Below are 21295 nucleotides of genomic sequence, written 5' to 3' on the forward strand. Positions count from 1 at the left end.
CTTGATGTCCGACATTCAAGGCAATGAGGAAAGTCGTTTGTTTGCAAGCACAGGGTCTCCAAGAGACGAGGCGCGCAGTTCAAGGCCTACACCATCATGTGAATTGTTGCGTCACACACAGGTGCGCATCCAAGAAAAAAAACACGACAATATCTCAAAATTCTCGTAGGTAGGCATCCGATGGAAACTGAAACAAACCCAATGAAAGATCGGTGGAATGACTGAAGACATCAAGAAACCAATATTATTACTGACAGGGATTAAATAGATGATGACGTCATAGTATCCCTTCAAATAGCTTGACTTTGATGGAGCAAGAGCCTACGACCATACCATGCTGAATATACCGGTTCTCGTCCGATCACCGAAGTCAAGCAGCATAGGGCTCGGTTAGTACTTGGATGGGAGACCGCCTGGGAATACCGGGTGTTGTAGGCATTTTTTGCTTCATGAAATGCCCCTTTATTCATTTTTACATTTTAAGTCGTTGGTATTTGTTTTCCTTATAGTATCACTTTTGTCTCTTTTTGTTGTCTTTTTCGTCTCCTTCGTCACCCTTTTTAATAGAGCAGGAATAAACTTTTCGCTTGATGTCCGACATTCAAGGCAATGAGGAAAGTCGTTTGTTTGCAAGCACAGGGTCTCCAAGAGACGAGGCGCGCAGTTCAAGGCCTACACCATCATGTGAATTGTTGCGTCACACACAGGTGCGCATCCAAGAAAAAAAACACGACAATATCTCAAAATTCTCGTAGGTAGGCATCCGATGGAAACTGAAACAAACCCAATGAAAGATCGGTGGAATGACTGAAGACATCAAGAAACCAATATTATTACTGACAGGGATTAAATAGATGATGACGTCATAGTATCCCTTCAAATAGCTTGACTTTGATGGAGCAAGAGCCTACGACCATACCATGCTGAATATACCGGTTCTCGTCCGATCACCGAAGTCAAGCAGCATAGGGCTCGGTTAGTACTTGGATGGGAGACCGCCTGGGAATACCGGGTGTTGTAGGCATTTTTTGCTTCATGAAATGCCCCTTTATTCATTTTTACATTTTAAGTCGTTGGTATTTGTTTTCCTTATAGTATCACTTTTGTCTCTTTTTGTTGTCTTTTTCGTCTCCTTCGTCACCCTTTTTAATAGAGCAGGAATAAACTTTTCGCTTGATGTCCGACATTCAAGGCAATGAGGAAAGTCGTTTGTTTGCAAGCACAGGGTCTCCAAGAGACGAGGCGCGCAGTTCAAGGCCTACACCATCATGTGAATTGTTGCGTCACACACAGGTGCGCATCCAAGAAAAAAAACACGACAATATCTCAAAATTCTCGTAGGTAGGCATCCGATGGAAACTGAAACAAACCCAATGAAAGATCGGTGGAATGACTGAAGACATCAAGAAACCAATATTATTACTGACAGGGATTAAATAGATGATGACGTCATAGTATCCCTTCAAATAGCTTGACTTTGATGGAGCAAGAGCCTACGACCATACCATGCTGAATATACCGGTTCTCGTCCGATCACCGAAGTCAAGCAGCATAGGGCTCGGTTAGTACTTGGATGGGAGACCGCCTGGGAATACCGGGTGTTGTAGGCATTTTTTGCTTCATGAAATGCCCCTTTATTCATTTTTACATTTTAAGTCGTTGGTATTTGTTTTCCTTATAGTATCACTTTTGTCTCTTTTTGTTGTCTTTTTCGTCTCCTTCGTCACCCTTTTTAATAGAGCAGGAATAAACTTTTCGCTTGATGTCCGACATTCAAGGCAATGAGGAAAGTCGTTTGTTTGCAAGCACAGGGTCTCCAAGAGACGAGGCGCGCAGTTCAAGGCCTACACCATCATGTGAATTGTTGCGTCACACACAGGTGCGCATCCAAGAAAAAAAACACGACAATCTCTCAAAATTCTCGTAGGTAGGCATCCGATGGAAACTGAAACAAACCCAATGAAAGATCGGTGGAATGACTGAAGACATCAAGAAACCAATATTATTACTGACAGGGATTAAATAGATGGTGACGTCATAGTATCCCTTCAAATAGCTTGACTTTGATGGAGCAAGAGCCTACGACCATACCATGCTGAATATACCGGTTCTCGTCCGATCACCGAAGTCAAGCAGCATAGGGCTCGGTTAGTACTTGGATGGGAGACCGCCTGGGAATACCGGGTGTTGTAGGCATTTTTTGCTTCATGAAATGCCCCTTTATTCATTTTTACATTTTAAGTCGTTGGTATTTGTTTTCCTTATAGTATCACTTTTGTCTCTTTTTGTTGTCTTTTTCGTCTCCTTCGTCACCCTTTTTAATAGAGCAGGAATAAACTTTTCGCTTGATGTCCGACATTCAAGGCAATGAGGAAAGTCGTTTGTTTGCAAGCACAGGGTCTCCAAGAGACGAGGCGCGCAGTTCAAGGCCTACACCATCATGTGAATTGTTGCGTCACACACAGGTGCGCATCCAAGAAAAAAAACACGACAATATCTCAAAATTCTCGTAGGTAGGCATCCGATGGAAACTGAAACAAACCCAATGAAAGATCGGTGGAATGACTGAAGACATCAAGAAACCAATATTATTACTGACAGGGATTAAATAGATGATGACGTCATAGTATCCCTTCAAATAGCTTGACTTTGATGGAGCAAGAGCCTACGACCATACCATGCTGAATATACCGGTTCTCGTCCGATCACCGAAGTCAAGCAGCATAGGGCTCGGTTAGTACTTGGATGGGAGACCGCCTGGGAATACCGGGTGTTGTAGGCATTTTTTGCTTCATGAAATGCCCCTTTATTCATTTTTACATTTTAAGTCGTTGGTATTTGTTTTCCTTATAGTATCACTTTTGTCTCTTTTTGTTGTCTTTTTCGTCTCCTTCGTCACCCTTTTTAATAGAGCAGGAATAAACTTTTCGCTTGATGTCCGACATTCAAGGCAATGAGGAAAGTCGTTTGTTTGCAAGCACAGGGTCTCCAAGAGACGAGGCGCGCAGTTCAAGGCCTACACCATCATGTGAATTGTTGCGTCACACACAGGTGCGCATCCAAGAAAAAAAACACGACAATATCTCAAAATTCTCGTAGGTAGGCATCCGATGGAAACTGAAACAAACCCAATGAAAGATCGGTGGAATGACTGAAGACATCAAGAAACCAATATTATTACTGACAGGGATTAAATAGATGGTGACGTCATAGTATCCCTTCAAATAGCTTGACTTTGATGGAGCAAGAGCCTACGACCATACCATGCTGAATATACCGGTTCTCGTCCGATCACCGAAGTCAAGCAGCATAGGGCTCGGTTAGTACTTGGATGGGAGACCGCCTGGGAATACCGGGTGTTGTAGGCATTTTTTGCTTCATGAAATGCCCCTTTATTCATTTTTACATTTTAAGTCGTTGGTATTTGTTTTCCTTATAGTATCACTTTTGTCTCTTTTTGTTGTCTTTTTCGTCTCCTTCGTCACCCTTTTTAATAGAGCAGGAATAAACTTTTCGCTTGATGTCCGACATTCAAGGCAATGAGGAAAGTCGTTTGTTTGCAAGCACAGGGTCTCCAAGAGACGAGGCGCGCAGTTCAAGGCCTACACCATCATGTGAATTGTTGCGTCACACACAGGTGCGCATCCAAGAAAAAAAACACGACAATATCTCAAAATTCTCGTAGGTAGGCATCCGATGGAAACTGAAACAAACCCAATGAAAGATCGGTGGAATGACTGAAGACATCAAGAAACCAATATTATTACTGACAGGGATTAAATAGATGATGACGTCATAGTATCCCTTCAAATAGCTTGACTTTGATGGAGCAAGAGCCTACGACCATACCATGCTGAATATACCGGTTCTCGTCCGATCACCGAAGTCAAGCAGCATAGGGCTCGGTTAGTACTTGGATGGGAGACCGCCTGGGAATACCGGGTGTTGTAGGCATTTTTTGCTTCATGAAATGCCCCTTTATTCATTTTTACATTTTAAGTCGTTGGTATTTGTTTTCCTTATAGTATCACTTTTGTCTCTTTTTGTTGTCTTTTTCGTCTCCTTCGTCACCCTTTTTAATAGAGCAGGAATAAACTTTTCGCTTGATGTCCGACATTCAAGGCAATGAGGAAAGTCGTTTGTTTGCAAGCACAGGGTCTCCAAGAGACGAGGCGCGCAGTTCAAGGCCTACACCATCATGTGAATTGTTGCGTCACACACAGGTGCGCATCCAAGAAAAAAAACACGACAATATCTCAAAATTCTCGTAGGTAGGCATCCGATGGAAACTGAAACAAACCCAATGAAAGATCGGTGGAATGACTGAAGACATCAAGAAACCAATATTATTACTGACAGGGATTAAATAGATGATGACGTCATAGTATCCCTTCAAATAGCTTGACTTTGATGGAGCAAGAGCCTACGACCATACCATGCTGAATATACCGGTTCTCGTCCGATCACCGAAGTCAAGCAGCATAGGGCTCGGTTAGTACTTGGATGGGAGACCGCCTGGGAATACCGGGTGTTGTAGGCATTTTTTGCTTCATGAAATGCCCCTTTATTCATTTTTACATTTTAAGTCGTTGGTATTTGTTTTCCTTATAGTATCACTTTTGTCTCTTTTTGTTGTCTTTTTCGTCTCCTTCGTCACCCTTTTTAATAGAGCAGGAATAAACTTTTCGCTTGATGTCCGACATTCAAGGCAATGAGGAAAGTCGTTTGTTTGCAAGCACAGGGTCTCCAAGAGACGAGGCGCGCAGTTCAAGGCCTACACCATCATGTGAATTGTTGCGTCACACACAGGTGCGCATCCAAGAAAAAAAACACGACAATATCTCAAAATTCTCGTAGGTAGGCATCCGATGGAAACTGAAACAAACCCAATGAAAGATCGGTGGAATGACTGAAGACATCAAGAAACCAATATTATTACTGACAGGGATTAAATAGATGATGACGTCATAGTATCCCTTCAAATAGCTTGACTTTGATGGAGCAAGAGCCTACGACCATACCATGCTGAATATACCGGTTCTCGTCCGATCACCGAAGTCAAGCAGCATAGGGCTCGGTTAGTACTTGGATGGGAGACCGCCTGGGAATACCGGGTGTTGTAGGCATTTTTTGCTTCATGAAATGCCCCTTTATTCATTTTTACATTTTAAGTCGTTGGTATTTGTTTTCCTTATAGTATCACTTTTGTCTCTTTTTGTTGTCTTTTTCGTCTCCTTCGTCACCCTTTTTAATAGAGCAGGAATAAACTTTTCGCTTGATGTCCGACATTCAAGGCAATGAGGAAAGTCGTTTGTTTGCAAGCACAGGGTCTCCAAGAGACGAGGCGCGCAGTTCAAGGCCTACACCATCATGTGAATTGTTGCGTCACACACAGGTGCGCATCCAAGAAAAAAAACACGACAATATCTCAAAATTCTCGTAGGTAGGCATCCGATGGAAACTGAAACAAACCCAATGAAAGATCGGTGGAATGACTGAAGACATCAAGAAACCAATATTATTACTGACAGGGATTAAATAGATGATGACGTCATAGTATCCCTTCAAATAGCTTGACTTTGATGGAGCAAGAGCCTACGACCATACCATGCTGAATATACCGGTTCTCGTCCGATCACCGAAGTCAAGCAGCATAGGGCTCGGTTAGTACTTGGATGGGAGACCGCCTGGGAATACCGGGTGTTGTAGGCATTTTTTGCTTCATGAAATGCCCCTTTATTCATTTTTACATTTTAAGTCGTTGGTATTTGTTTTCCTTATAGTATCACTTTTGTCTCTTTTTGTTGTCTTTTTCGTCTCCTTCGTCACCCTTTTTAATAGAGCAGGAATAAACTTTTCGCTTGATGTCCGACATTCAAGGCAATGAGGAAAGTCGTTTGTTTGCAAGCACAGGGTCTCCAAGAGACGAGGCGCGCAGTTCAAGGCCTACACCATCATGTGAATTGTTGCGTCACACACAGGTGCGCATCCAAGAAAAAAAACACGACAATATCTCAAAATTCTCGTAGGTAGGCATCCGATGGAAACTGAAACAAACCCAATGAAAGATCGGTGGAATGACTGAAGACATCAAGAAACCAATATTATTACTGACAGGGATTAAATAGATGATGACGTCATAGTATCCCTTCAAATAGCTTGACTTTGATGGAGCAAGAGCCTACGACCATACCATGCTGAATATACCGGTTCTCGTCCGATCACCGAAGTCAAGCAGCATAGGGCTCGGTTAGTACTTGGATGGGAGACCGCCTGGGAATACCGGGTGTTGTAGGCATTTTTTGCTTCATGAAATGCCCCTTTATTCATTTTTACATTTTAAGTCGTTGGTATTTGTTTTCCTTATAGTATCACTTTTGTCTCTTTTTGTTGTCTTTTTCGTCTCCTTCGTCACCCTTTTTAATAGAGCAGGAATAAACTTTTCGCTTGATGTCCGACATTCAAGGCAATGAGGAAAGTCGTTTGTTTGCAAGCACAGGGTCTCCAAGAGACGAGGCGCGCAGTTCAAGGCCTACACCATCATGTGAATTGTTGCGTCACACACAGGTGCGCATCCAAGAAAAAAAACACGACAATATCTCAAAATTCTCGTAGGTAGGCATCCGATGGAAACTGAAACAAACCCAATGAAAGATCGGTGGAATGACTGAAGACATCAAGAAACCAATATTATTACTGACAGGGATTAAATAGATGATGACGTCATAGTATCCCTTCAAATAGCTTGACTTTGATGGAGCAAGAGCCTACGACCATACCATGCTGAATATACCGGTTCTCGTCCGATCACCGAAGTCAAGCAGCATAGGGCTCGGTTAGTACTTGGATGGGAGACCGCCTGGGAATACCGGGTGTTGTAGGCATTTTTTGCTTCATGAAATGCCCCTTTATTCATTTTTACATTTTAAGTCGTTGGTATTTGTTTTCCTTATAGTATCACTTTTGTCTCTTTTTGTTGTCTTTTTCGTCTCCTTCGTCACCCTTTTTAATAGAGCAGGAATAAACTTTTCGCTTGATGTCCGACATTCAAGGCAATGAGGAAAGTCGTTTGTTTGCAAGCACAGGGTCTCCAAGAGACGAGGCGCGCAGTTCAAGGCCTACACCATCATGTGAATTGTTGCGTCACACACAGGTGCGCATCCAAGAAAAAAAACACGACAATATCTCAAAATTCTCGTAGGTAGGCATCCGATGGAAACTGAAACAAACCCAATGAAAGATCGGTGGAATGACTGAAGACATCAAGAAACCAATATTATTACTGACAGGGATTAAATAGATGATGACGTCATAGTATCCCTTCAAATAGCTTGACTTTGATGGAGCAAGAGCCTACGACCATACCATGCTGAATATACCGGTTCTCGTCCGATCACCGAAGTCAAGCAGCATAGGGCTCGGTTAGTACTTGGATGGGAGACCGCCTGGGAATACCGGGTGTTGTAGGCATTTTTTGCTTCATGAAATGCCCCTTTATTCATTTTTACATTTTAAGTCGTTGGTATTTGTTTTCCTTATAGTATCACTTTTGTCTCTTTTTGTTGTCTTTTTCGTCTCCTTCGTCACCCTTTTTAATAGAGCAGGAATAAACTTTTCGCTTGATGTCCGACATTCAAGGCAATGAGGAAAGTCGTTTGTTTGCAAGCACAGGGTCTCCAAGAGACGAGGCGCGCAGTTCAAGGCCTACACCATCATGTGAATTGTTGCGTCACACACAGGTGCGCATCCAAGAAAAAAAACACGACAATATCTCAAAATTCTCGTAGGTAGGCATCCGATGGAAACTGAAACAAACCCAATGAAAGATCGGTGGAATGACTGAAGACATCAAGAAACCAATATTATTACTGACAGGGATTAAATAGATGATGACGTCATAGTATCCCTTCAAATAGCTTGACTTTGATGGAGCAAGAGCCTACGACCATACCATGCTGAATATACCGGTTCTCGTCCGATCACCGAAGTCAAGCAGCATAGGGCTCGGTTAGTACTTGGATGGGAGACCGCCTGGGAATACCGGGTGTTGTAGGCATTTTTTGCTTCATGAAATGCCCCTTTATTCATTTTTACATTTTAAGTCGTTGGTATTTGTTTTCCTTATAGTATCACTTTTGTCTCTTTTTGTTGTCTTTTTCGTCTCCTTCGTCACCCTTTTTAATAGAGCAGGAATAAACTTTTCGCTTGATGTCCGACATTCAAGGCAATGAGGAAAGTCGTTTGTTTGCAAGCACAGGGTCTCCAAGAGACGAGGCGCGCAGTTCAAGGCCTACACCATCATGTGAATTGTTGCGTCACACACAGGTGCGCATCCAAGAAAAAAAACACGACAATATCTCAAAATTCTCGTAGGTAGGCATCCGATGGAAACTGAAACAAACCCAATGAAAGATCGGTGGAATGACTGAAGATATCAAGAAACCAATATTATTACTGACAGGGATTAAATAGATGATGACGTCATAGTATCCCTTCAAATAGCTTGACTTTGATGGAGCAAGAGCCTACGACCATACCATGCTGAATATACCGGTTCTCGTCCGATCACCGAAGTCAAGCAGCATAGGGCTCGGTTAGTACTTGGATGGGAGACCGCCTGGGAATACCGGGTGTTGTAGGCATTTTTTGCTTCAAAAAAATGCCCCTTTATTCATTTTTACATTTTAAGTCGTTGGTATTTGTTTTCCTTATAGTATCACTTTTGTCTCTTTTTGTTGTCTTTTTCGTCTCCTTCGTCACCCTTTTTAATAGAGCAGGAATAAACTTTTCGCTTGATGTCCGACATTCAAGGCAATGAGGAAAGTCGTTTGTTTGCAAGCACAGGGTCTCCAAGAGACGAGGCGCGCAGTTCAAGGCCTACACCATCATGTGAATTGTTGCGTCACACACAGGTGCGCATCCAAGAAAAAAAACACGACAATATCTCAAAATTCTCGTAGGTAGGCATCCGATGGAAACTGAAACAAACCCAATGAAAGATCGGTGGAATGACTGAAGACATCAAGAAACCAATATTATTACTGACAGGGATTAAATAGATGATGACGTCATAGTATCCCTTCAAATAGCTTGACTTTGATGGAGCAAGAGCCTACGACCATACCATGCTGAATATACCGGTTCTCGTCCGATCACCGAAGTCAAGCAGCATAGGGCTCGGTTAGTACTTGGATGGGAGACCGCCTGGGAATACCGGGTGTTGTAGGCATTTTTTGCTTCATGAAATGCCCCTTTATTCATTTAAACATTTTAAGTCGTTGGTATTTGTTTTCCTTATAGTATCACTTTTGTCTCTTTTTGTTGTCTTTTTCGTCTCCTTCGTCACCCTTTTTAATAGAGCAGGAATAAACTTTTCGCTTGATGTCCGACATTCAAGGCAATGAGGAAAGTCGTTTGTTTGCAAGCACAGGGTCTCCAAGAGACGAGGCGCGCAGTTCAAGGCCTACACCATCATGTGAATTGTTGCGTCACACACAGGTGCGCATCCAAGAAAAAAAACACGACAATATCTCAAAATTCTCGTAGGTAGGCATCCGATGGAAACTGAAACAAACCCAATGAAAGATCGGTGGAATGACTGAAGACATCAAGAAACCAATATTATTACTGACAGGGATTAAATAGATGATGACGTCATAGTATCCCTTCAAATAGCTTGACTTTGATGGAGCAAGAGCCTACGACCATACCATGCTGAATATACCGGTTCTCGTCCGATCACCGAAGTCAAGCAGCATAGGGCTCGGTTAGTACTTGGATGGGAGACCGCCTGGGAATACCGGGTGTTGTAGGCATTTTTTGCTTCATGAAATGCCCCTTTATTCATTTTTACATTTTAAGTCGTTGGTATTTGTTTTCCTTATAGTATCACTTTTGTCTCTTTTTGTTGTCTTTTTCGTCTCCTTCGTCACCCTTTTTAATAGAGCAGGAATAAACTTTTCGCTTGATGTCCGACATTCAAGGCAATGAGGAAAGTCGTTTGTTTGCAAGCACAGGGTCTCCAAGAGACGAGGCGCGCAGTTCAAGGCCTACACCATCATGTGAATTGTTGCGTCACACACAGGTGCGCATCCAAGAAAAAAAACACGACAATATCTCAAAATTCTCGTAGGTAGGCATCCGATGGAAACTGAAACAAACCCAATGAAAGATCGGTGGAATGACTGAAGACATCAAGAAACCAATATTATTACTGACAGGGATTAAATAGATGATGACGTCATAGTATCCCTTCAAATAGCTTGACTTTGATGGAGCAAGAGCCTACGACCATACCATGCTGAATATACCGGTTCTCGTCCGATCACCGAAGTCAAGCAGCATAGGGCTCGGTTAGTACTTGGATGGGAGACCGCCTGGGAATACCGGGTGTTGTAGGCATTTTTTGCTTCATGAAATGCCCCTTTATTCATTTTTACATTTTAAGTCGTTGGTATTTGTTTTCCTTATAGTATCACTTTTGTCTCTTTTTGTTGTCTTTTTCGTCTCCTTCGTCACCCTTTTTAATAGAGCAGGAATAAACTTTTCGCTTGATGTCCGACATTCAAGGCAATGAGGAAAGTCGTTTGTTTGCAAGCACAGGGTCTCCAAGAGACGAGGCGCGCAGTTCAAGGCCTACACCATCATGTGAATTGTTGCGTCACACACAGGTGCGCATCCAAGAAAAAAAACACGACAATATCTCAAAATTCTCGTAGGTAGGCATCCGATGGAAACTGAAACAAACCCAATGAAAGATCGGTGGAATGACTGAAGACATCAAGAAACCAATATTATTACTGACAGGGATTAAATAGATGATGACGTCATAGTATCCCTTCAAATAGCTTGACTTTGATGGAGCAAGAGCCTACGACCATACCATGCTGAATATACCGGTTCTCGTCCGATCACCGAAGTCAAGCAGCATAGGGCTCGGTTAGTACTTGGATGGGAGACCGCCTGGGAATACCGGGTGTTGTAGGCATTTTTTGCTTCATGAAATGCCCCTTTATTCATTTTTACATTTTAAGTCGTTGGTATTTGTTTTCCTTATAGTATCACTTTTGTCTCTTTTTGTTGTCTTTTTCGTCTCCTTCGTCACCCTTTTTAATAGAGCAGGAATAAACTTTTCGCTTGATGTCCGACATTCAAGGCAATGAGGAAAGTCGTTTGTTTGCAAGCACAGGGTCTCCAAGAGACGAGGCGCGCAGTTCAAGGCCTACACCATCATGTGAATTGTTGCGTCACACACAGGTGCGCATCCAAGAAAAAAAACACGACAATATCTCAAAATTCTCGTAGGTAGGCATCCGATGGAAACTGAAACAAACCCAATGAAAGATCGGTGGAATGACTGAAGACATCAAGAAACCAATATTATTACTGACAGGGATTAAATAGATGATGACGTCATAGTATCCCTTCAAATAGCTTGACTTTGATGGAGCAAGAGCCTACGACCATACCATGCTGAATATACCGGTTCTCGTCCGATCACCGAAGTCAAGCAGCATAGGGCTCGGTTAGTACTTGGATGGGAGACCGCCTGGGAATACCGGGTGTTGTAGGCATTTTTTGCTTCATGAAATGCCCCTTTATTCATTTTTACATTTTAAGTCGTTGGTATTTGTTTTCCTTATAGTATCACTTTTGTCTCTTTTTGTTGTCTTTTTCGTCTCCTTCGTCACCCTTTTTAATAGAGCAGGAATAAACTTTTCGCTTGATGTCCGACATTCAAGGCAATGAGGAAAGTCGTTTGTTTGCAAGCACAGTGTCTCCAAGAGACGAGGCGCGCAGTTCAAGGCCTACACCATCATGTGAATTGTTGCGTCACACACAGGTGCGCATCCAAGAAAAAAAACACGACAATATCTCAAAATTCTCGTAGGTAGGCATCCGATGGAAACTGAAACAAACCCAATGAAAGATCGGTGGAATGACTGAAGACATCAAGAAACCAATATTATTACTGACAGGGATTAAATAGATGATGACGTCATAGTATCCCTTCAAATAGCTTGACTTTGATGGAGCAAGAGCCTACGACCATACCATGCTGAATATACCGGTTCTCGTCCGATCACCGAAGTCAAGCAGCATAGGGCTCGGTTAGTACTTGGATGGGAGACCGCCTGGGAATACCGGGTGTTGTAGGCATTTTTTGCTTCATGAAATGCCCCTTTATTCATTTTTACATTTTAAGTCGTTGGTATTTGTTTTCCTTATAGTATCACTTTTGTCTCTTTTTGTTGTCTTTTTCGTCTCCTTCGTCACCCTTTTTAATAGAGCAGGAATAAACTTTTCGCTTGATGTCCGACATTCAAGGCAATGAGGAAAGTCGTTTGTTTGCAAGCACAGGGTCTCCAAGAGACGAGGCGCGCAGTTCAAGGCCTACACCATCATGTGAATTGTTGCGTCACACACAGGTGCGCATCCAAGAAAAAAAACACGACAATATCTCAAAATTCTCGTAGGTAGGCATCCGATGGAAACTGAAACAAACCCAATGAAAGATCGGTGGAATGACTGAAGACATCAAGAAACCAATATTATTACTGACAGGGATTAAATAGATGATGACGTCATAGTATCCCTTCAAATAGCTTGACTTTGATGGAGCAAGAGCCTACGACCATACCATGCTGAATATACCGGTTCTCGTCCGATCACCGAAGTCAAGCAGCATAGGGCTCGGTTAGTACTTGGATGGGAGACCGCCTGGGAATACCGGGTGTTGTAGGCATTTTTTGCTTCATGAAATGCCCCTTTATTCATTTTTACATTTTAAGTCGTTGGTATTTGTTTTCCTTATAGTATCACTTTTGTCTCTTTTTGTTGTCTTTTTCGTCTCCTTCGTCACCCTTTTTAATAGAGCAGGAATAAACTTTTCGCTTGATGTCCGACATTCAAGGCAATGAGGAAAGTCGTTTGTTTGCAAGCACAGGGTCTCCAAGAGACGAGGCGCGCAGTTCAAGGCCTACACCATCATGTGAATTGTTGCGTCACACACAGGTGCGCATCCAAGAAAAAAAACACGACAATATCTCAAAATTCTCGTAGGTAGGCATCCGATGGAAACTGAAACAAACCCAATGAAAGATCGGTGGAATGACTGAAGACATCAAGAAACCAATATTATTACTGACAGGGATTAAATAGATGATGACGTCATAGTATCCCTTCAAATAGCTTGACTTTGATGGAGCAAGAGCCTACGACCATACCATGCTGAATATACCGGTTCTCGTCCGATCACCGAAGTCAAGCAGCATAGGGCTCGGTTAGTACTTGGATGGGAGACCGCCTGGGAATACCGGGTGTTGTAGGCATTTTTTGCTTCATGAAATGCCCCTTTATTCATTTTTACATTTTAAGTCGTTGGTATTTGTTTTCCTTATAGTATCACTTTTGTCTCTTTTTGTTGTCTTTTTCGTCTCCTTCGTCACCCTTTTTAATAGAGCAGGAATAAACTTTTCGCTTGATGTCCGACATTCAAGGCAATGAGGAAAGTCGTTTGTTTGCAAGCACAGGGTCTCCAAGAGACGAGGCGCGCAGTTCAAGGCCTACACCATCATGTGAATTGTTGCGTCACACACAGGTGCGCATCCAAGAAAAAAAACACGACAATATCTCAAAATTCTCGTAGGTAGGCATCCGATGGAAACTGAAACAAACCCAATGAAAGATCGGTGGAATGACTGAAGACATCAAGAAACCAATATTATTACTGACAGGGATTAAATAGATGATGACGTCATAGTATCCCTTCAAATAGCTTGACTTTGATGGAGCAAGAGCCTACGACCATACCATGCTGAATATACCGGTTCTCGTCCGATCACCGAAGTCAAGCAGCATAGGGCTCGGTTAGTACTTGGATGGGAGACCGCCTGGGAATACCGGGTGTTGTAGGCATTTTTTGCTTCATGAAATGCCCCTTTATTCATTTTTACATTTTAAGTCGTTGGTATTTGTTTTCCTTATAGTATCACTTTTGTCTCTTTTTGTTGTCTTTTTCGTCTCCTTCGTCACCCTTTTTAATAGAGCAGGAATAAACTTTTCGCTTGATGTCCGACATTCAAGGCAATGAGGAAAGTCGTTTGTTTGCAAGCACAGGGTCTCCAAGAGACGAGGCGCGCAGTTCAAGGCCTACACCATCATGTGAATTGTTGCGTCACACACAGGTGCGCATCCAAGAAAAAAAACACGACAATATCTCAAAATTCTCGTAGGTAGGCATCCGATGGAAACTGAAACAAACCCAATGAAAGATCGGTGGAATGACTGAAGACATCAAGAAACCAATATTATTACTGACAGGGATTAAATAGATGATGACGTCATAGTATCCCTTCAAATAGCTTGACTTTGATGGAGCAAGAGCCTACGACCATACCATGCTGAATATACCGGTTCTCGTCCGATCACCGAAGTCAAGCAGCATAGGGCTCGGTTAGTACTTGGATGGGAGACCGCCTGGGAATACCGGGTGTTGTAGGCATTTTTTGCTTCATGAAATGCCCCTTTATTCATTTTTACATTTTAAGTCGTTGGTATTTGTTTTCCTTATAGTATCACTTTTGTCTCTTTTTGTTGTCTTTTTCGTCTCCTTCGTCACCCTTTTTAATAGAGCAGGAATAAACTTTTCGCTTGATGTCCGACATTCAAGGCAATGAGGAAAGTCGTTTGTTTGCAAGCACAGGGTCTCCAAGAGACGAGGCGCGCAGTTCAAGGCCTACACCATCATGTGAATTGTTGCGTCACACACAGGTGCGCATCCAAGAAAAAAAACACGACAATATCTCAAAATTCTCGTAGGTAGGCATCCGATGGAAACTGAAACAAACCCAATGAAAGATCGGTGGAATGACTGAAGACATCAAGAAACCAATATTATTACTGACAGGGATTAAATAGATGATGACGTCATAGTATCCCTTCAAATAGCTTGACTTTGATGGAGCAAGAGCCTACGACCATACCATGCTGAATATACCGGTTCTCGTCCGATCACCGAAGTCAAGCAGCATAGGGCTCGGTTAGTACTTGGATGGGAGACCGCCTGGGAATACCGGGTGTTGTAGGCATTTTTTGCTTCATGAAATGCCCCTTTATTCATTTTTACATTTTAAGTCGTTGGTATTTGTTTTCCTTATAGTATCACTTTTGTCTCTTTTTGTTGTCTTTTTCGTCTCCTTCGTCACCCTTTTTAATAGAGCAGGAATAAACTTTTCGCTTGATGTCCGACATTCAAGGCAATGAGGAAAGTCGTTTGTTTGCAAGCACAGGGTCTCCAAGAGACGAGGCGCGCAGTTCAAGGCCTACACCATCATGTGAATTGTTGCGTCACACACAGGTGCGCATCCAAGAAAAAAAACACGACAATATCTCAAAATTCTCGTAGGTAGGCATCCGATGGAAACTGAAACAAACCCAATGAAAGATCGGTGGAATGACTGAAGACATCAAGAAACCAATATTATTACTGACAGGGATTAAATAGATGATGACGTCATAGTATCCCTTCAAATAGCTTGACTTTGATGGAGCAAGAGCCTACGACCATACCATGCTGAATATACCGGTTCTCGTCCGATCACCGAAGTCAAGCAGCATAGGGCTCGGTTAGTACTTGGATGGGAGACCGCCTGGGAATACCGGGTGTTGTAGGCATTTTTTGCTTCATGAAATGCCCCTTTATTCATTTTTACATTTTAAGTCGTTGGTATTTGTTTTCCTTATAGTATCACTTTTGTCTCTTTTTGTTGTCTTTTTCGTCTCCTTCGTCACCCTTTTTAATAGAGCAGGAATAAACTTTTCGCTTGATGTCCGACATTCAAGGCAATGAGGAAAGTCGTTTGTTTGCAAGCACAGGGTCTCCAAGAGACGAGGCGCGCAGTTCAAGGCCTACACCATCATGTGAATTGTTGCGTCACACACAGGTGCGCATCCAAGAAAAAAAACACGACAATATCTCAAAATTCTCGTAGGTAGGCATCCGATGGAAACTGAAACAAACCCAATGAAAGATCGGTGGAATGACTGAAGACATCAAGAAACCAATATTATTACTGACAGGGATTAAATAGATGATGACGTCATAGTATCCCTTCAAATAGCTTGACTTTGATGGAGCAAGAGCCTACGACCATACCATGCTGAATATACCGGTTCTCGTCCGATCACCGAAGTCAAGCAGCATAGGGCTCGGTTAGTACTTGGATGGGAGACCGCCTGGGAATACCGGGTGTTGTAGGCATTTTTTGCTTCATGAAATGCCCCTTTATTCATTTTTACATTTTAAGTCGTTGGTATTTGTTTTCCTTATAGTATCACTTTTGTCTCTTTTTGTTGTCTTTTTCGTCTCCTTCGTCACCCTTTTTAATAGAGCAGGAATAAACTTTTCGCTTGATGTCCGACATTCAAGGCAATGAGGAAAGTCGTTTGTTTGCAAGCACAGGGTCTCCAAGAGACGAGGCGCGCAGTTCAAGGCCTACACCATCATGTGAATTGTTGCGTCACACACAGGTGCGCATCCAAGAAAAAAAACACGACAATATCTCAAAATTCTCGTAGGTAGGCATCCGATGGAAACTGAAACAAACCCAATGAAAGATCGGTGGAATGACTGAAGACATCAAGAAACCAATATTATTACTGACAGGGATTAAATAGATGATGACGTCATAGTATCCCTTCAAATAGCTTGACTTTGATGGAGCAAGAGCCTACGACCATACCATGCTGAATATACCGGTTCTCGTCCGATCACCGAAGTCAAGCAGCATAGGGCTCGGTTAGTACTTGGATGGGAGACCGCCTGGGAATACCGGGTGTTGTAGGCATTTTTTGCTTCATGAAATGCCCCTTTATTCATTTTTACATTTTAAGTCGTTGGTATTTGTTTTCCTTATAGTATCACTTTTGTCTCTTTTTGTTGTCTTTTTCGTCTCCTTCGTCACCCTTTTTAATAGAGCAGGAATAAACTTTTCGCTTGATGTCCGACATTCAAGGCAATGAGGAAAGTCGTTTGTTTGCAAGCACAGGGTCTCCAAGAGACGAGGCGCGCAGTTCAAGGCCTACACCATCATGTGAATTGTTGCGTCACACACAGGTGCGCATCCAAGAAAAAAAACACGACAATATCTCAAAATTCTCGTAGGTAGGCATCCGATGGAAACTGAAACAAACCCAATGAAAGATCGGTGGAATGACTGAAGACATCAAGAAACCAATATTATTACTGACAGGGATTAAATAGATGATGACGTCATAGTATCCCTTCAAATAGCTTGACTTTGATGGAGCAAGAGCCTACGACCATACCATGCTGAATATACCGGTTCTCGTCCGATCACCGAAGTCAAGCAGCATAGGGCTCGGTTAGTACTTGGATGGGAGACCGCCTGGGAATACCGGGTGTTGTAGGCATTTTTTGCTTCATGAAATGCCCCTTTATTCATTTTTACATTTTAAGTCGTTGGTATTTGTTTTCCTTATAGTATCACTTTTGTCTCTTTTTGTTGTCTTTTTCGTCTCCTTCGTCACCCTTTTTAATAGAGCAGGAATAAACTTTTCGCTTGATGTCCGACATTCAAGGCAATGAGGAAAGTCGTTTGTTTGCAAGCACAGGGTCTCCAAGAGACGAGGCGCGCAGTTCAAGGCCTACACCATCATGTGAATTGTTGCGTCACACACAGGTGCGCATCCAAGAAAAAAAACACGACAATATCTCAAAATTCTCGTAGGTAGGCATCCGATGGAAACTGAAACAAACCCAATGAAAGATCGGTGGAATGACTGAAGACATCAAGAAACCAATATTATTACTGACAGGGATTAAATAGATGATGACGTCATAGTATCCCTTCAAATAGCTTGACTTTGATGGAGCAAGAGCCTACGACCATACCATGCTGAATATACCGGTTCTCGTCCGATCACCGAAGTCAAGCAGCATAGGGCTCGGTTAGTACTTGGATGGGAGACCGCCTGGGAATACCGGGTGTTGTAGGCATTTTTTGCTTCATGAAATGCCCCTTTATTCATTTTTACATTTTAAGTCGTTGGTATTTGTTTTCCTTATAGTATCACTTTTGTCTCTTTTTGTTGTCTTTTTCGTCTCCTTCGTCACCCTTTTTAATAGAGCAGGAATAAACTTTTCGCTTGATGTCCGACATTCAAGGCAATGAGGAAAGTCGTTTGTTTGCAAGCACAGGGTCTCCAAGAGACGAGGCGCGCAGTTCAAGGCCTACACCATCATGTGAATTGTTGCGTCACACACAGGTGCGCATCCAAGAAAAAAAACACGACAATATCTCAAAATTCTCGTAGGTAGGCATCCGATGGAAACTGAAACAAACCCAATGAAAGATCGGTGGAATGACTGAAGACATCAAGAAACCAATATTATTACTGACAGGGATTAAATAGATGATGACGTCATAGTATCCCTTCAAATAGCTTGACTTTGATGGAGCAAGAGCCTACGACCATACCATGCTGAATATACCGGTTCTCGTCCGATCACCGAAGTCAAGCAGCATAGGGCTCGGTTAGTACTTGGATGGGAGACCGCCTGGGAATACCGGGTGTTGTAGGCATTTTTTGCTTCATGAAATGCCCCTTTATTCATTTTTACATTTTAAGTCGTTGGTATTTGTTTTCCTTATAGTATCACTTTTGTCTCTTTTTGTTGTCTTTTTCGTCTCCTTCGTCACCCTTTTTAATAGAGCAGGAATAAACTTTTCGCTTGATGTCCGACATTCAAGGCAATGAGGAAAGTCGTTTGTTTGCAAGCACAGGGTCTCCAAGAGACGAGGCGCGCAGTTCAAGGCCTACACCATCATGTGAATTGTTGCGTCACACACAGGTGCGCATCCAAGAAAAAAAACACGACAATATCTCAAAATTCTCGTAGGTAGGCATCCGATGGAAACTGAAACAAACCCAATGAAAGATCGGTGGAATGACTGAAGACATCAAGAAACCAATATTATTACTGACAGGGATTAAATAGATGATGACGTCATAGTATCCCTTCAAATAGCTTGACTTTGATGGAGCAAGAGCCTACGACCATACCATGCTGAATATACCGGTTCTCGTCCGATCACCGAAGTCAAGCAGCATAGGGCTCGGTTAGTACTTGGATGGGAGACCGCCTGGGAATACCGGGTGTTGTAGGCATTTTTTGCTTCATGAAATGCCCCTTTATTCATTTTTACATTTTAAGTCGTTGGTATTTGTTTTCCTTATAGTATCACTTTTGTCTCTTTTTGTTGTCTTTTTCGTCTCCTTCGTCACCCTTTTTAATAGAGCAGGAATAAACTTTTCGCTTGATGTCCGACATTCAAGGCAATGAGGAAAGTCGTTTGTTTGCAAGCACAGGGTCTCCAAGAGACGAGGCGCGCAGTTCAAGGCCTACACCATCATGTGAATTGTTGCGTCACACACAGGTGCGCATCCAAGAAAAAAAACACGACAATATCTCAAAATTCTCGTAGGTAGGCATCCGATGGAAACTGAAACAAACCCAATGAAAGATCGGTGGAATGACTGAAGACATCAAGAAACCAATATTATTACTGACAGGGATTAAATAGATGATGACGTCATAGTATCCCTTCAAATAGCTTGACTTTGATGGAGCAAGAGCCTACGACCATACCATGCTGAATATACCGGTTCTCGTCCGATCACCGAAGTCAAGCAGCATAGGGCTCGGTTAGTACTTGGATGGGAGACCGCCTGGGAATACCGGGTGTTGTAGGCATTTTTTGCTTCATGAAATGCCCCTTTATTCATTTTTACATTTTAAGTCGTTGGTATTTGTTTTCCTTATAGTATCACTTTTGTCTCTTTTTGTTGTCTTTTTCGTCTCCTTCGTCACCCTTTTTAATAGAGCAGGAATAAACTTTTCGCTTGATGTCCGACATTCAAGGCAATGAGGAAAGTCGTTTGTTTGCAAGCACAGGGTCTCCAAGAGACGAGGCGCGCAGTTCAAGGCCTACACCATCATGTGAATTGTTGCGTCACACACAGGTGCGCATCCAAGAAAAAAAACACGACAATATCTCAAAATTCTCGTAGGTAGGCATCCGATGGAAACTGAAACAAACCCAATGAAAGATCGGTGGAATGACTGAAGACATCAAGAAACCAATATTATTACTGACAGGGATTAAATAGATGATGACGTCATAGTATCCCTTCAAATAGCTTGACTTTGATGGAGCAAGAGCCTACGACCATACCATGCTGAATATACCGGTTCTCGTCCGATCACCGAAGTCAAGCAGCATAGGGCTCGGTTAGTACTTGGATGGGAGACCGCCTGGGAATACCGGGTGTTGTAGGCATTTTTTGCTTCATGAAATGCCCCTTTATTCATTTTTACATTTTAAGTCGTTGGTATTTGTTTTCCTTATAGTATCACTTTTGTCTCTTTTTGTTGTCTTTTTCGTCTCCTTCGTCACCCTTTTTAATAGAGCAGGAATAAACTTTTCGCTTGATGTCCGACATTCAAGGCAATGAGGAAAGTCGTTTGTTTGCAAGCACAGGGTCTCCAAGAGACGAGGCGCGCAGTTCAAGGCCTACACCATCATGTGAATTGTTGCGTCACACACAGGTGCGCATCCAAGAAAAAAAACACGACAATATCTCAAAATTCTCGTAGGTAGGCATCCGATGGAAACTGAAACAAACCCAATGAAAGATCGGTGGAATGACTGAAGACATCAAGAAACCAATATTATTACTGACAGGGATTAAATAGATGATGACGTCATAGTATCCCTTCAAATAGCTTGACTTTGATGGAGCAAGAGCCTACGACCATACCATGCTGAATATACCGGTTCTCGTCCGATCACCGAAGTCAAGCAGCATAGGGCTCGGTTAGTACTTGGATGGGAGACCGCCTGGGAATACCGGGTGTTGTAGGCATTTTTTGCTTCATGAAATGCCCCTTTATTCATTTTTACATTTTAAGTCGTTGGTATTTGTTTTCCTTATAGTATCACTTTTGTCTCTTTTTGTTGTCTTTTTCGTCTCCTTCGTCACCCTTTTTAATAGAGCAGGAATAAACTTTTCGCTTGATGTCCGACATTCAAGGCAATGAGGAAAGTCGTTTGTTTGCAAGCACAGGGTCTCCAAGAGACGAGGCGCGCAGTTCAAGGCCTACACCATCATGTGAATTGTTGCGTCACACACAGGTGCGCATCCAAGAAAAAAAACACGACAATATCTCAAAATTCTCGTAGGTAGGCATCCGATGGAAACTGAAACAAAC

The 21295-nt window shown here is 42.5% G+C and overlaps 36 non-coding genes across 36 annotated transcripts; all 36 read left to right on the top strand.

Moving 5' to 3' along the window:
• Window positions 1-319: 319 nt before the first annotated feature.
• LOC135158225 (5S ribosomal RNA) lies at window positions 320-438 on the top strand. Its single transcript, XR_010296998.1, has one exon. It is a non-coding gene; the product is annotated as a 5S ribosomal RNA (ribosomal RNA).
• A 467-nt stretch (window positions 439-905) lies between these two features.
• On the top strand, window positions 906-1024 carry LOC135158226 (5S ribosomal RNA). The gene has a single exon (XR_010296999.1). It is a non-coding gene; the product is annotated as a 5S ribosomal RNA (ribosomal RNA).
• Window positions 1025-1491: 467 nt separating this feature from the next.
• LOC135158227 (5S ribosomal RNA) lies at window positions 1492-1610 on the top strand. Its single transcript, XR_010297000.1, has one exon. It is a non-coding gene; the product is annotated as a 5S ribosomal RNA (ribosomal RNA).
• Window positions 1611-2077: 467 nt separating this feature from the next.
• Window positions 2078-2196, top strand: LOC135158228 (5S ribosomal RNA). The gene has a single exon (XR_010297001.1). It is a non-coding gene; the product is annotated as a 5S ribosomal RNA (ribosomal RNA).
• A 467-nt stretch (window positions 2197-2663) lies between these two features.
• Window positions 2664-2782, top strand: LOC135158229 (5S ribosomal RNA). Its single transcript, XR_010297002.1, has one exon. It is a non-coding gene; the product is annotated as a 5S ribosomal RNA (ribosomal RNA).
• A 467-nt stretch (window positions 2783-3249) lies between these two features.
• On the top strand, window positions 3250-3368 carry LOC135158230 (5S ribosomal RNA). The gene has a single exon (XR_010297003.1). It is a non-coding gene; the product is annotated as a 5S ribosomal RNA (ribosomal RNA).
• Window positions 3369-3835: 467 nt separating this feature from the next.
• Window positions 3836-3954, top strand: LOC135158231 (5S ribosomal RNA). The gene has a single exon (XR_010297004.1). It is a non-coding gene; the product is annotated as a 5S ribosomal RNA (ribosomal RNA).
• Window positions 3955-4421: 467 nt separating this feature from the next.
• On the top strand, window positions 4422-4540 carry LOC135158232 (5S ribosomal RNA). The gene has a single exon (XR_010297005.1). It is a non-coding gene; the product is annotated as a 5S ribosomal RNA (ribosomal RNA).
• Window positions 4541-5007: 467 nt separating this feature from the next.
• LOC135158233 (5S ribosomal RNA) lies at window positions 5008-5126 on the top strand. The gene has a single exon (XR_010297006.1). It is a non-coding gene; the product is annotated as a 5S ribosomal RNA (ribosomal RNA).
• A 467-nt stretch (window positions 5127-5593) lies between these two features.
• On the top strand, window positions 5594-5712 carry LOC135158234 (5S ribosomal RNA). Its single transcript, XR_010297007.1, has one exon. It is a non-coding gene; the product is annotated as a 5S ribosomal RNA (ribosomal RNA).
• Window positions 5713-6179: 467 nt separating this feature from the next.
• LOC135158236 (5S ribosomal RNA) lies at window positions 6180-6298 on the top strand. The gene has a single exon (XR_010297009.1). It is a non-coding gene; the product is annotated as a 5S ribosomal RNA (ribosomal RNA).
• Window positions 6299-6765: 467 nt separating this feature from the next.
• LOC135158237 (5S ribosomal RNA) lies at window positions 6766-6884 on the top strand. Its single transcript, XR_010297010.1, has one exon. It is a non-coding gene; the product is annotated as a 5S ribosomal RNA (ribosomal RNA).
• A 467-nt stretch (window positions 6885-7351) lies between these two features.
• LOC135158238 (5S ribosomal RNA) lies at window positions 7352-7470 on the top strand. Its single transcript, XR_010297011.1, has one exon. It is a non-coding gene; the product is annotated as a 5S ribosomal RNA (ribosomal RNA).
• A 467-nt stretch (window positions 7471-7937) lies between these two features.
• LOC135158239 (5S ribosomal RNA) lies at window positions 7938-8056 on the top strand. The gene has a single exon (XR_010297012.1). It is a non-coding gene; the product is annotated as a 5S ribosomal RNA (ribosomal RNA).
• A 467-nt stretch (window positions 8057-8523) lies between these two features.
• LOC135158240 (5S ribosomal RNA) lies at window positions 8524-8642 on the top strand. The gene has a single exon (XR_010297013.1). It is a non-coding gene; the product is annotated as a 5S ribosomal RNA (ribosomal RNA).
• A 468-nt stretch (window positions 8643-9110) lies between these two features.
• On the top strand, window positions 9111-9229 carry LOC135158242 (5S ribosomal RNA). Its single transcript, XR_010297015.1, has one exon. It is a non-coding gene; the product is annotated as a 5S ribosomal RNA (ribosomal RNA).
• A 467-nt stretch (window positions 9230-9696) lies between these two features.
• LOC135158243 (5S ribosomal RNA) lies at window positions 9697-9815 on the top strand. Its single transcript, XR_010297016.1, has one exon. It is a non-coding gene; the product is annotated as a 5S ribosomal RNA (ribosomal RNA).
• Window positions 9816-10282: 467 nt separating this feature from the next.
• Window positions 10283-10401, top strand: LOC135158244 (5S ribosomal RNA). Its single transcript, XR_010297017.1, has one exon. It is a non-coding gene; the product is annotated as a 5S ribosomal RNA (ribosomal RNA).
• A 467-nt stretch (window positions 10402-10868) lies between these two features.
• LOC135158245 (5S ribosomal RNA) lies at window positions 10869-10987 on the top strand. The gene has a single exon (XR_010297018.1). It is a non-coding gene; the product is annotated as a 5S ribosomal RNA (ribosomal RNA).
• Window positions 10988-11454: 467 nt separating this feature from the next.
• On the top strand, window positions 11455-11573 carry LOC135158246 (5S ribosomal RNA). Its single transcript, XR_010297019.1, has one exon. It is a non-coding gene; the product is annotated as a 5S ribosomal RNA (ribosomal RNA).
• A 467-nt stretch (window positions 11574-12040) lies between these two features.
• On the top strand, window positions 12041-12159 carry LOC135158248 (5S ribosomal RNA). Its single transcript, XR_010297021.1, has one exon. It is a non-coding gene; the product is annotated as a 5S ribosomal RNA (ribosomal RNA).
• A 467-nt stretch (window positions 12160-12626) lies between these two features.
• On the top strand, window positions 12627-12745 carry LOC135158249 (5S ribosomal RNA). The gene has a single exon (XR_010297022.1). It is a non-coding gene; the product is annotated as a 5S ribosomal RNA (ribosomal RNA).
• A 467-nt stretch (window positions 12746-13212) lies between these two features.
• LOC135158250 (5S ribosomal RNA) lies at window positions 13213-13331 on the top strand. The gene has a single exon (XR_010297023.1). It is a non-coding gene; the product is annotated as a 5S ribosomal RNA (ribosomal RNA).
• A 467-nt stretch (window positions 13332-13798) lies between these two features.
• LOC135158251 (5S ribosomal RNA) lies at window positions 13799-13917 on the top strand. The gene has a single exon (XR_010297024.1). It is a non-coding gene; the product is annotated as a 5S ribosomal RNA (ribosomal RNA).
• Window positions 13918-14384: 467 nt separating this feature from the next.
• LOC135158252 (5S ribosomal RNA) lies at window positions 14385-14503 on the top strand. Its single transcript, XR_010297025.1, has one exon. It is a non-coding gene; the product is annotated as a 5S ribosomal RNA (ribosomal RNA).
• Window positions 14504-14970: 467 nt separating this feature from the next.
• On the top strand, window positions 14971-15089 carry LOC135158253 (5S ribosomal RNA). Its single transcript, XR_010297026.1, has one exon. It is a non-coding gene; the product is annotated as a 5S ribosomal RNA (ribosomal RNA).
• Window positions 15090-15556: 467 nt separating this feature from the next.
• On the top strand, window positions 15557-15675 carry LOC135158254 (5S ribosomal RNA). Its single transcript, XR_010297027.1, has one exon. It is a non-coding gene; the product is annotated as a 5S ribosomal RNA (ribosomal RNA).
• A 467-nt stretch (window positions 15676-16142) lies between these two features.
• On the top strand, window positions 16143-16261 carry LOC135158255 (5S ribosomal RNA). The gene has a single exon (XR_010297028.1). It is a non-coding gene; the product is annotated as a 5S ribosomal RNA (ribosomal RNA).
• A 467-nt stretch (window positions 16262-16728) lies between these two features.
• Window positions 16729-16847, top strand: LOC135158256 (5S ribosomal RNA). The gene has a single exon (XR_010297029.1). It is a non-coding gene; the product is annotated as a 5S ribosomal RNA (ribosomal RNA).
• Window positions 16848-17314: 467 nt separating this feature from the next.
• On the top strand, window positions 17315-17433 carry LOC135158257 (5S ribosomal RNA). The gene has a single exon (XR_010297030.1). It is a non-coding gene; the product is annotated as a 5S ribosomal RNA (ribosomal RNA).
• Window positions 17434-17900: 467 nt separating this feature from the next.
• On the top strand, window positions 17901-18019 carry LOC135158259 (5S ribosomal RNA). Its single transcript, XR_010297032.1, has one exon. It is a non-coding gene; the product is annotated as a 5S ribosomal RNA (ribosomal RNA).
• Window positions 18020-18486: 467 nt separating this feature from the next.
• On the top strand, window positions 18487-18605 carry LOC135158260 (5S ribosomal RNA). Its single transcript, XR_010297033.1, has one exon. It is a non-coding gene; the product is annotated as a 5S ribosomal RNA (ribosomal RNA).
• A 467-nt stretch (window positions 18606-19072) lies between these two features.
• LOC135158261 (5S ribosomal RNA) lies at window positions 19073-19191 on the top strand. Its single transcript, XR_010297034.1, has one exon. It is a non-coding gene; the product is annotated as a 5S ribosomal RNA (ribosomal RNA).
• Window positions 19192-19658: 467 nt separating this feature from the next.
• Window positions 19659-19777, top strand: LOC135158262 (5S ribosomal RNA). The gene has a single exon (XR_010297035.1). It is a non-coding gene; the product is annotated as a 5S ribosomal RNA (ribosomal RNA).
• A 467-nt stretch (window positions 19778-20244) lies between these two features.
• On the top strand, window positions 20245-20363 carry LOC135158263 (5S ribosomal RNA). The gene has a single exon (XR_010297036.1). It is a non-coding gene; the product is annotated as a 5S ribosomal RNA (ribosomal RNA).
• Window positions 20364-20830: 467 nt separating this feature from the next.
• LOC135158264 (5S ribosomal RNA) lies at window positions 20831-20949 on the top strand. The gene has a single exon (XR_010297037.1). It is a non-coding gene; the product is annotated as a 5S ribosomal RNA (ribosomal RNA).
• The last annotated feature ends 346 nt before the right edge of the window (window positions 20950-21295 follow it).

Source organism: Lytechinus pictus, unplaced genomic scaffold (genome assembly GCF_037042905.1).
Source record: "Lytechinus pictus isolate F3 Inbred unplaced genomic scaffold, Lp3.0 scaffold_45, whole genome shotgun sequence".
In the NCBI taxonomy this organism is placed as follows: domain Eukaryota; kingdom Metazoa; phylum Echinodermata; class Echinoidea; order Temnopleuroida; family Toxopneustidae; genus Lytechinus; species Lytechinus pictus.